We start from the raw sequence: 12,261 nt of genomic DNA on the forward strand, positions 1-12,261 counted from the left end.
CATAGTTTATTATTTTAATATGAATTTAAATATGCATAATTATATACGTACATTTTCTTGGATCGGAAGTACTACGCAGAGCTTATGTAGTTCATTTTATAGAGCTTAATAGTTGATCTATTTTGTTTGATTTCGATTGTAAGGTATTTGAAAATATATAGAAAAATGTATAAATTGATAAAGCAATAGCTCTTATGCTCGTTAATTAACTACTCATGTATAATTAGTAACTTAATAAATGAATAACGTGAGGCATTTCTTGTCATCCTTATTTATTTGCAGCCTTTATGCTACATCAAATAAAATCATTTATATATATTATAAAGTGAAAATTGCACCTGTGGTGTGTGAGGTAATAAATTAGGGCAGGTTTAATTTTTTGGAATTCAATCAGTTTTTGTTAATTAAAAATTAAAAATGACAATTTATATGTGAACAATCGTTAGTCATTATATGTATACCTCATTTTTCTACAAATAATTAAACTTTTATTTTTAGATATTCTCTAATTTTCAGGAATATTGCATGTCTTCTTCAGGAACTTTGAAGAGTTGAACTCAAAAAACACTTGCTAAAAATTAAAATATACTGTCACTAAAATTTATTGATGACTATGAACGACTATTGATTTTTTTTTAGTTTCAATGCTTCAAAGTTCTTAAAGATCAAGACATCCTATGTTCCAAAAAGGTAGAATTAATAACACATAAAAAATATAAATAAACCAAATATTTTTAAATAAAAATATGAAATGAAATTAAAACATTTAATGGGTAAATACAGTAGTAAATAATATTTATTCTTAAATTAGTTAGTTCCTATGTCTAATGATAATAAAGGTGACCAACTTTGTGGTCTTCATCAAAACGGAAATAATTCGGAATGAAAAAGTTTTTTTCCATCAGCTTATAATTGGCAATAAATATTTAATGTACATCATGAATAATATTTCATATGTAATTCGGTTTAGTCATTTCATCACCGATCTGTTACGAAAAATAATAAACTATCCAAATGCCATTTGAAATTATACATAAAAGTGTGTCGGCAATGTATTATAAAATGATTGTAAGTGATTTTCTTAGCGCATTTATAATAATTAAATATTGAGCAATAGCTGAGAGGTAAGAATACATAATCATACTAATTACTGAATTTTGACCTATTTGACTTTGTCGATGCTATGGCATTTGAATTGAATATAATTATATCTTATATAGAAACTCTCAGGAATTGTGTAAAAACAGTCGAATTTATTGGCAGATGTATATCTGTATTTTAATATCGTTTTTTTGTTTAAAAATTTCGTAACCAGCTAATATTATACACAACTATCAATATACTTTTGTATATTACGTAGTTTCTAAAAATCTCTTTTTAATTAATGTGCACTTAAAATTCAATATTAAACACGCGAGGTCTCAATACAGAATATTCCGATCTAATGACCTTCAGATATATATTTTTTCATGGATCACAAAAACAAAAGAGGAAACAAGACTGATAGTAGAGTTTAGAGGAATTTTAGTAAATTGTTTTTATTCTATGACCTCATGTTATGAGGAAACAAATTAAATTACACTAATAAAGTAAAACCATAATTGTTTAATATTTACAGTAATTTATACATATAATTTCGATAGACTATCATCATTGATTAAAAATGAATCAGATATTTTTAAATACATAAATAAATATTTTCACTATCTTTTTGTTTAAATGTATAAATTTTGTTTTGAAATAATAAAATATTATCTAATACATGTACCGCACATGCTAATTTTAGCAATTTTTTTTAACTGAATTTATTTAATTATTTTTGGATAATGTTAAATTTGTAATATGTAATGGTAAATTTGCTACTATTTGTTTAACAATATTATTTAATATTATCCAGAAATGATTAAATAAATTCAGTTGTATCAATATAGAAGCAAAGCTTTTAGTAAAGTGATATAGTGTAACAGTGTTATAAAGATTTTTTTAAGAAATTAAATGTAATTTAAATTAATAGTTAATCTAAAATTACTATATTAAAATTAAAGTGTCGTTTATATCAAATGAATTTTATACTTCTACTCTTTGCATTAAATTTTAATCTTTAGTCTATAATTCATTTACAATATTATAATATTATAAATTTACGCTTGTATTACAAAATACTCAATTTGTGCTTCGAATATATCGGTGAATAAAAAAATTAGAAAGAGGAAACTTGAGATTCCTATCATTATTTTTCCGATATTTGTTTGTTGACATGGAATTGTATACCAATTACTATTTATATTAAGCCATATTTATCAAAGTAATATATGCATAATATATGTAAACCTGATCAACATATGCTCGCGCAAATATCATCTTGCTATAATTATGTTGTCGGATTGGAAATACGATATGTTGTATTTATAATGTTGCCCAAGCTCTATTTTTTATTTTATTTTATTTCTCACATCATTTTGACAGAATCTAACATTGGTATCAATATTTATATCATTCACAGATCTTACGATTAGTTGAACACGTATATGAAATATCGATCAGTCCTAAATTTAACTCTGTGACACGCGAACTAATGTTTCGGTAATTATTATGTCCGGTTGTATTTATTGTTACATTTTTTTGCGATATTCTTGTCATGTTGAAATTTGAATAATATATAAGTTTTACAGATTTGTGATATTGTATAGTTTTTAGTATTGTGGATGCTTCACATAATCCTTCTGAATTCGAGTCATTAGGTACGAGAATTGAGCCAAGAAGTTGGAGACTAAAAAATGGCCATCTAATTTAAAGGAAAAGAACTAAAAAACAATGGATATCATTAGACATAAATCTCCTCAAAACCATAAAAGAATAATTTTCATTCTTTTCGACTATCGATATATGTATATGTATCGATATAGTCTTGTTCCTAATATTTTCACATACGCGATAAAATTAATTAAACAGCACTAGCAACATTGAAAGCATTTAATCAACATCAATTCCTAATTTTACTTTGTTTTATCTTTTCGAGTCATTCCAATGGGCAATTTTAAGTGTAATGAATTCCTGCTCAAAAATGTTTTATGCTTTTACAACCAGCATATTGTCTTAAAAAATTATATTATTTTGATCCTAAAATATTTTATACTTTATTATGCTCAAAAATTAAGCGTATGAAAGAACATGATCAGCGTGAAAATATATAAATAAAAGAGGGTAAAATCCATTTTTTATAAAAAAAAATTTGGGGTGTAGTAAACATAGCTGATCTTTTTTTATAACACAAGAAAAACCTCTCGAAAATGCAGAGGTACGTCTTAAAAAAAATTATATTATTTGGAACGGCAATATATGCAAAAAAATTGTTTAACTTTTATTAAGCTCAAAAATTAAGTGTATAAAAGAGAATGATAAGCATAAAAATATATAAATATAAGAGGATAAAGTATATTATTTATAAAAAAAGTTTGTGGGTGTAGGAAACATCACTGATCTTTTTTTATATCACAAGAAAAATCTTTCGAAAATGCAGAGGTACAAGCAAACGTATAGATATTTTACATGTATATCATATTTTACAAATCACTGTGTATCTGAAATACATATTTTTATTCGTGCAGGATGTTTAAAATTATTTAATTTAAATCAAATAATTCTTGTTATTGCGACATATTTTTCTTCAAATAGAATTCCAATTAGCGTGCTGTTTTTTATCAGTTGTTTTCATTTCGATTTTATTGTAGCAATGAAAAATAACGTGTATAGTCATTATATATTTAACAAGCCTATTGCTATAAATTTCATGTTCCCACATGCGTATCTAAATCTTAAATAAATATTTGTTATCTTGATGCTGCAAATCTGACGTTGGCGCATAAAAATACATTTTTGTAAATGAATTTTTGTACATACATTTATTTTTCAGTAGAAATTGTACATACATGTGAGTCGTAGAATTTTGTTTTGATGATGTATAACAAAATATCAATGTAATTAAATTGGCTTTTCCGAGGTGATTGTAATTAGATTTCAATCAGAGGTCCCAGGTTCGAATTCAATGTTGAATGTAGACAGATAATCAATTACATACATTCAATAAATAAATAAATAAATACATATTATATGGTATATATATATACACCTAAGTCTGTTTTTACACGGTCTTTTTGTACACGGTTTTGATATAACACGTTTGAAAATGAATATTTTTAATTTTTTTACACGATTTATTCCATTTAGCACGATTTGAAATTTTATGTGCTTAATTTTTTTTTGCCAAATTTAATTTTTGCGAAGTATGTTCATATCACAAAAAGTATTTATGAAAAAAAAAGTCTGAAACCATCGATAGTATCGATAGTTTGCGAACACTAGCTGAAAGATTTAAGTGAATTCCCCTTTAGCGCGTACAAACAATTTTACTGTCAAGCAAATGTGAATGCACTAATTTAGGGGAATTTTTATTAATAAACTGAATCTTGTTTTTGAAAATCTTGTTTTCACTAATTTTAATAGTTTTAGAGATTAGGAACAAATCACCATTTTTGTATAAGATCAATATCTTTTTTTACACTTTTTTTTTTTACACAGCTTCTTCTGGAACCAATCTCCGTGTAAAACAGACTTGGTGTATATATATATATATATGATATATATATATATATATATATATATATCCATTTTGCGATGACATCACTGCAAAAGAACACTGTATAAATAACACCTATTTATCCGTCGGCTGTATCAAGAAGTCAGTTTGCTCGCTGGGGTCCCCTGACCTCTCGTCCTTACATCAGCGATGATCACGTATTTCTTGGTTGCGCTAAGGTATTTCTAAACATACATGATCGTTTAACGTACTTCGAACATTTGCCTGTGTACTGATTACCGTTCTATTTTTAGAATTTCACCAACGGCATTGAATAGTCATTACGGAGAATATTCGTACGAAATGAAAAATGATCTTGTAGTCCGAGGGACAGAAGTCGAATTCGTTTGTTGAGTTGTGAATTTGCCAAAATTTAACCTTAAGTTAAATCATCTTGATTACATTTCAATATCAGTTGATTGTAGCATACCGGAATAAAATTTATGTTAAATTGATTTTGGCTACTTACAATAGGGTTTAAACGGGGTTTATTAATCATTGTGAAATACCTATAGAATAACGAAATATGGTACATAATAATTTCCATAACAAATTTGGCATATATTTTAGTTTTTTTGTCTATAATAATAAAAGTTATTTCAGATTTTTGCTAAGGTTGTTCATAAATAATCAAAGTAAGATTATTCTATTTTAAAAATAAAAATCTGATCTAAAAATAAATATTACTAATCATTTGCTGCTCTATTGAGTCTAATTTATCTCCATATTCACTTAAGACTATAGCTGTCACTGTCAATAAAAATAAATAGTGAAGAAAGTATTCAATGTTTTTAAAAAATGGTAAAATATACATTTTCAAGTCGTCAAACAGTCACACTACATAATTATTGATTTGGTATGATAAGCATAATTGAATTCGACTTGGATAAAGATATATCAATTAAGGAAATTTTTAAACAAAATTAATAAAAACAGCGTGGATCATTCAATCATTTAACGTTCAGTAATTGAGTGATATATTCAAAGTTAAATAGATAAACCTTCAATCGTGTTTAAAGAGCTTATTTTTCTGTGTCTTAATTTAATTTGTCTAAATGAGTTCCGGCAAAAATGGTTTGATATTGTGTCACTTTAGTATCTGTATGTATATAACTGTTGGTTTTTATTTCTCGGCGACCGAGAAATTTTTTTTATTTTACTAAAAAATCAAAAACTTTTCTAAAGCTGGTGTAAACGTGCTGATTAATTATAGTAAAGATCGACCGAGCTTTTCATTATCTTTTTTTTTTTCATTTTTATTTTAAAATTCCAAAATATTTATCCGGAAAGAAAAAATTATATATAATGCCTCATCCAATGGCAAATTAAATTGGATTACTCATATTAACAGCAAAACAAAATAAATGGAAAGAAAAATGAAGTCACTGTTCTGGCTTATTAATGGTAAATCTAAATTATCATTAGAAACAAATTTCTACTTTATAAAGCGACAATAAAACCGATTTGGACTTATGGTGTAGAGTTGTGGGGCTGCGCCACTAATCAAGAATTTCATCTATCCAAAAGAAAACAATCTGAAATTTTAAGTTGTATTGCAAATGCACCTTGGTATGTCAGCAACCAAATACTACATAACGATCTAAGAATCGATCTGTCCAGGAGGTAGTGAAAACAGAACTGGAATTCATCACGACAAGATCATCAACCCAATAACCCCATATTAATTCCCGTATTATAAGCATCACATATTAGAAGATTGAAGAAGAAGCATCCCTTCGATCTAATGCATTTAAATGGAGTAGCCCACTGGAGTGATCTTCGTCATGTCATATATATATAGAACTCCAGTACTGTTACTGGAGTTCTAATAATCAACACAATAGCTTATAGAATTTTTTTTCTGATTGCTTTTTCATTATTGTAAAAAAAAAATAAAAATAAAATCTCATCCAGATTTTCGCAAAAATTCTTAAAACGATCCACCTTTCAAAGGTGGATCCAATTTTTTTGAAATTGGCAGGTAATTTGAAGTTCCTCGAGATTATTTTCAGATGTTAAAACGTTCGTCAAAAAATAACTTTTGTAATATGACAACATATGGCACAACATGGAACATGAAACCTTTAGGTAGCAAAGAAAAGATCTTAAGTATATCTTTCATCGTATTTCGAAGATCTAAATTAAATTACAATAATTGAATCAGTTGCAAATCAATCGCCATTGAAGAGAATATAATAAGCAATAATTCCATACGCGCAGGTCATTGATATCAAATAACGCTTAAATAGTTAAAGAAATCAGTACATGTGGTATCGAAGCAAATCAACGGTACTTTTCCAAGCGTGCTATGAAAGTTAATACGAAACTATGTTGCTTAACATTTTTTTCTCTTCTTCGCTAATATGATATGCGTTCATAATAAAAAGACCAAATATGTGTACTCATTCTATTATAAATGGAGACTCTCTAATGCGGAGATATTTAATATAATTGTAGGAGATACGACAATTTCAACTGTGAAACGAAGAGAACAACGCCGTGCACATGAAAGAAAATCAAATTATGCATATGTAGAAAGCGTTAGATTTCATATTTCGTGGTAACAAAGATTTTATTGACGTGATAGGTGCGAATGATGACTTACTATGTCAGGTGCGAGCAACTTACTGATGTTAACAATTTAGATTTCAATAACATTAAATCAAATTATAATGAAAATGTTTCAACAATAATCCGTTTTTGATAAATTTAATGTAATGAAAAACTTTACGTGACTTACAAGTATTGAGCTTTCAGACCTTTTGCAAATGCACAAGTTAAACTTTACTTGATTCTTTGAGGTCTAATTAAATTTGTTTATTTTTCTTAAATTATTCGTTCAAAACAATTCATAATTGAATGAAAATGAAGATTTGACAATTATCATTATGAAACATAAAATTGCTTTATAATACATTTAGAATTTCTTGCCCAACAATTCTGTTCGAACGTATTTTCTTTTTATTATATTGGCCATGAAGGTGACAATCTTCATGGCATTGAGTTTTTACATGGGATGGTTGCTAACCCTGGTAGCGTTGACTTTAATAGGACTAATAGTTCAATTCTAAAAGTAAAGTCCGCGAAACATGTTTAATAAATAATAAATAAATATATCTTCTTTCACTATAACTTAGTAACAAATCAGTGATTGTAATAAGAACTGCAATAAATACATGATATATTAACAAATCAGTGTCCACAGCTACAAGGGTTAAACTATAACAATAATGAATTTCATAACTACGTGGCGGTAAACAAATTCTATGGTCGTCATTTACTAACTTTTGCCAAAAAAGGTAATTCTAGTTTATTTAATGATGATTCGTTAGTAAACCATTTTTTACTTATTTTGGTACAATATTTTGTGTTTGTATGATGGGGTATATGATTTTGCTAAAAATTATTTTACTTTTATTTTCATTCTCCACATAATTTTATTTAATTGAGGAGTGTTTCAAACTTTTCACTATATTATTATATATATATGCACATAAGCGTTTAGATAAGCTGATTTAAAATTAAAAGTACTAACTATTATTCATCCCTGGATTATTAGTTTATGTACCAAATACAAATTGCAAATTCCAACATTTACTACTAAAGAGATGAATTGCGTACAAAATTCTCTGAACAATAGAGTTCCGTTTTGAAACTGCATATAAGGGCATATAAATAATACTAGAAACAGAAATAAATTTCTTTATGTATATAACTGATGAAACTTCATGCAAGTTTTGATTATTATTTTTGCTAACTATAGCTTCAAATTAATTACAATATTAGTTTTATAGGTACTATTTTACAGCCGTATTTTACACAAACGGTAAATTAATTTACTGTATGCGTTGACTGTAGTCATTTTTGCACAATAGTGTGATTATTAAAATTAACTTTCTTTATTATTATTTTTTTTATTTATTGTTGAACTATTTGGTTTTATTAATAAATTGGTTTTTTTTTATTTTTATTAAGCTTTATTTCATAAAACTTTATTCTCTATTTTTTGTATTTAATTTTACATTCTTCCTTATATAGTTGCGAACTATTTTTTATTATAATGGCATAATCAGAAAGCGTTGTTTTATTCAACGACTATATTTTTTAATGAGATAAAGTTATTATACAATAAAATACGTTATCTGTTTCGTACAAAAGCTTCATTATTTGGGGCTTACTGACTTCCTTTTAAATAAGGCGGACGGATTTATATTTGGCGATAAAACATGCAATGTAATGTAGCAGATACAACATAGCATTGATATCTTCAGTAATAAATTTTTCATGTATAATATAGAACAAACTAAGCAAAGAGTGTTCATTTATATGAATCATTTTATAGTGCAATTGCCGACTCTCATGCTTTTATTCACACAAAGTTTTCTGCCCAAAATGGTTAAAAATGCATGATATGGAGCTACTGAACGGATGTTGCATATGGTATGCAGATGCATGAGAATACGTTGAAATAAACTGTTTTTGGGTTCATTTGGGAGATAATGAAATGGCTTTTGATTTAATTTAGTCTTTTTCATATTTACCCAGTTTTAATAACAATGGCTTTATATAAAATTTCTATTTTACGCACCTACAATTAGAAAGGGTATGGGCGTGTTTCCATACAGAATTGGCCCCACCCTGGTATTTAAATAATTTTGATGCCATTTTATAGGTATTTTCGAGAAAATCCAATATACCAAATTTCAAATCCGTAGCTCATCATTTGGCCGAGATATCATTGAAAATGTGTGAAAGTGGCCCCTTTTTTCAAAGTCGTTTTTTGTCGCAACTATGAAAGATATCGACAAACAAATAACTGGACTCAATTCACATCGATGTGTACTATATTATCGATAACAAATATTGTTTAATAATTATTTTTTAGTGCATGAAAAAGTGAAAATAATTTTTTGTTTTGAATTGTCCGGTAGTGCGGTTATTTGGACTAATTTTTAATTAGCATCATTAGAAAGGATATTGAATATCCTTTTAGTGTGCAAAAATTTTGTTTTATTTCATGTGGTAGAACACATTCAAAAATAGGAAAACCTGAGCAAGTACACACGTTCGCGCTCATATAGAACCCGTGTAAGTCGTCTCTCATTCGCAATGACTAGCAAACAGCATTGCTCGCCGCGCATCGTGATAAATTAAAACATTTTAAATAAAATACAAGATTATTATATATGTATAATAATAACTATATTTTTATTTAATTAAATATATATTATTTATGTATTGCACAAGTATATTATATTTTAATCATCTTTATAATTAATTTATTAATTATTACCTAATAATTATTATTAATTATTAATTCATTATTAATTATTAATTCATTATTAATTATTAATTATCACTAATAAATAAAAAATAAATTGATAAAAATATACAATAATAGTATAATCGCGGTATATGATTTCTATTCATGCTACACCGCAATGTATAGAAATGCAAGTATACTAAGTTAGTCTGAAAATATTTCAAATATCTTGAAGTTTTTTTTTTAAATTAAATATATAATAAAATATATTGAATAGAATATCTCTACCTAAAATACTCATAACATTGTTGACTACTGTACTATTGGGTATCATCCTTAATTAAAACGATTTCGCGGCATTATTAATTGTATTATGGTAATAACTAATTATACACTAATCAATTAATTGCCACTAAAATATAAGAAAAGTGCAAAATCAAAATCTGGTACAAAAGTGTAGAGTTCCCAAACACCACACAAAAATTAAAAAAAAAATCATTATTTATTTAATAATTATCGAAAACTTTCGTTTCGATTTCGTTTCGAATCGAAATTTCGTTTTAATTAAGGATTATGCACATATATTGTAGTTTATACAATTATTATGAGTAATTTATAGGTAGAGATATTCTATTCAATATATTTTTATATATTATGTTAATTTAAAAAAAAACTTCAAGATATTATTTAAATATTTTCAGACTAACTTAGTATACTTGCATTTCTATACTTGCTGTAGCATGAATAGAAATCATATACCGATATACTATATTATGTATTTTTTTATCAATTTATTTTTTTATTTATTTAGTGATAATTAATAATTAATAATTAATCCTGAATTATCATTAATAATATTCTTAGGTAATAATTAATAATTATTATTAATATGATTAAATAATAATATACTTGTGCATACATAAATAATATATATTTAATTAAATAATATAGTTAGTATTAAACATATATAATATCTTGTATTTTTCAGAATGTTTTTAATTTATCACGATGCGCGGCGAGCAATGCTGTTGCTAGTCATTGCGATGATGAGCGCGAACGTGTACTTGCTCAGGTTTTCCTATTTTGAATGTGTTCTACCACATGAAATAAAACAAAATTTGCACCACTAAAAGAAAATTCAATATCCTTTCTAATGATGCTAATTAAAAATTAGTCCAAACAACCGCACTACCGGAAAATTTAAAACAAAAAATTATTTTCACTTTTTCATGCACTAAAAAATAATTATTAAACAATATTTGTTATCAATAATATTGTACACATCGATGTGAATAGAGTCCAGTTATTTTTTTGTCGATATCTTTCATAGTTGCGACAAAAAACGACTTTGAAAAAAGGGGCCACTTTCACACATTTTCTATGATATCTCGGCCAAATGATGAGCTACGGATTTGAAATTTGGTATATCGGATTTTCTCGAAAATACCTATAAAATGACATCAAAATTATTTAAATACTAGGGTGGGGCCAATTCTGTATGGAAACACGCCCATACCCTTTAAGATTTTTGAAGTGTTGCACAGTGAAATTTCAAGAACGAATTTAGTTTTGTTATATGACAGCTAGGACGTCACTGACGTTATTAAAATTTATTTGTTTTTAGTGGTGATCATTATAATTATAACTATGAATTATAAAATATTATTGAAAATTTATCAATAATGATGTTTCGAAATTTATAGTGCGTCAGAAGTATATTAATTAAAAGTAATCTTTTATAAATTTTACGACTCTGATTCATTCTATAGTAGGTATTCGATATTTAAACAGGCTGGATTTGAATATTCCCTTTCACATGTTGAAAAAGAAAATAAAGATGCGGAAAATAATTAATATATTGAAGTGAAAGTATGATATAAAAGAAAAATACAATATGATAAAACTAAATAAAAGAAAATAGTGTTCTTTAATAATAAAAACAATAACCAAGTTATTGCACCTATCTGCTGCATCAAACATTCTGCCTATAAGATGAGCCATCCTATAAATAAATGCTCTTTTTTCCGACGGATTTGATAATCGCAATTCATTGAGAAAGGATCAATATTTTATATTTATAATTAAAGATAATTAATTTAATAGCAAGCATATAATTCGTATAAAATATGTTTAATTATGTAATTGTAAAAATTTAAAATAAATTTACGACTGTAAAGCTTTGACATTGTAGATTTACGGTTGAGTTACCATAGCAACTGCATTTATGTATCCAATTAGCAGAATCGGCATAAATTTTTAACAGTCATCGCACACAATGCCATAAGCTCTTGCTAATTGCATATTACCAATGTCATATTTGAAATTAAATGAATATTCTGCTATGTCTACAGCTTTTATGACA

At 26.5% G+C, this 12,261-nt stretch overlaps 1 protein-coding gene and 1 pseudogene across 3 annotated transcripts in view; both read left to right on the forward strand.

Moving 5' to 3' along the window:
* The window catches only part of LOC113384414 (beta-1,4-glucuronyltransferase 1-like), a 129,552-nt gene that overhangs the window by 60,440 nt on the left and 56,851 nt on the right, over positions 1-12,261 (forward strand). The window lies entirely within an intron of this gene.
* LOC113386121 overlaps positions 10,052-12,261 on the forward strand; it is a 7,908-nt pseudogene continuing 5,698 nt past the window's right edge.

Source organism: Ctenocephalides felis, unplaced genomic scaffold, assembly GCF_003426905.1.
Source record: "Ctenocephalides felis isolate EL2017-DRISC unplaced genomic scaffold, ASM342690v1 CF-g0.4_SCAFFOLD_03571, whole genome shotgun sequence".
In the NCBI taxonomy this organism is placed as follows: domain Eukaryota; kingdom Metazoa; phylum Arthropoda; class Insecta; order Siphonaptera; family Pulicidae; genus Ctenocephalides; species Ctenocephalides felis.